This window comes from Nicotiana attenuata, unplaced genomic scaffold (assembly GCF_001879085.1).
Source record: "Nicotiana attenuata strain UT unplaced genomic scaffold, NIATTr2, whole genome shotgun sequence".
In the NCBI taxonomy this organism is placed as follows: domain Eukaryota; kingdom Viridiplantae; phylum Streptophyta; class Magnoliopsida; order Solanales; family Solanaceae; genus Nicotiana; species Nicotiana attenuata.
The window spans coordinates 916-1,542 of record NW_017702951.1 but is presented as its reverse complement, the minus strand read 5'-3'; positions in this window follow the sequence as shown (position 1 = coordinate 1,542).

The following is a 627-nucleotide window of genomic DNA, read 5'->3' as shown; positions in this document are numbered from 1 at the left end:
AGTGCAGGGTGTAGCGTGAGTACAACCAACTCAGTAAGTAACAATAATAAATAAGGAACTGAAAGATAGTGACGAGCTACACAGTTATAGTTCATTTTCAGTAATCTCAAACAAGAAAGTACACATGCTTTCAAATCCGACAATTAAGGTCAAATCAATTTATACAAGCCAAGTTCAAGCAAAAAACGGATATAATATCTCCCAGAAGTTTCAAAACAGTGACATATAGTAGCTATGTGCAACAACAATGAAACCAAATACAACCTCTGCAACAGTCACACAATCTTTCTCAATAGCTCATCACTCGACTCTTAGCCCTCAACACTCACACTCAATAGGTACATGCACTCACTGGGGGTGGTTCAGACTCCGGACGGGGCGTCCTTCAGCCCAAGCGTTATATCGCTGCGGCATGTAGCCCGATCCCACTAATATATAAATAGCCATAAGGCTCGTTGCGGCGTGCAACCCGACTTTATTATATTTATTACAACCTTAACGCTCGTTGCAGCGTGCAACTCGATCCACTATATATACATATAGCTGACAGCTCGACACTCATGCCCTAACCTACAACCAACCAACCTACTCCACGTCTCTTGGGCGTCCTCAGAAATCATAAATATC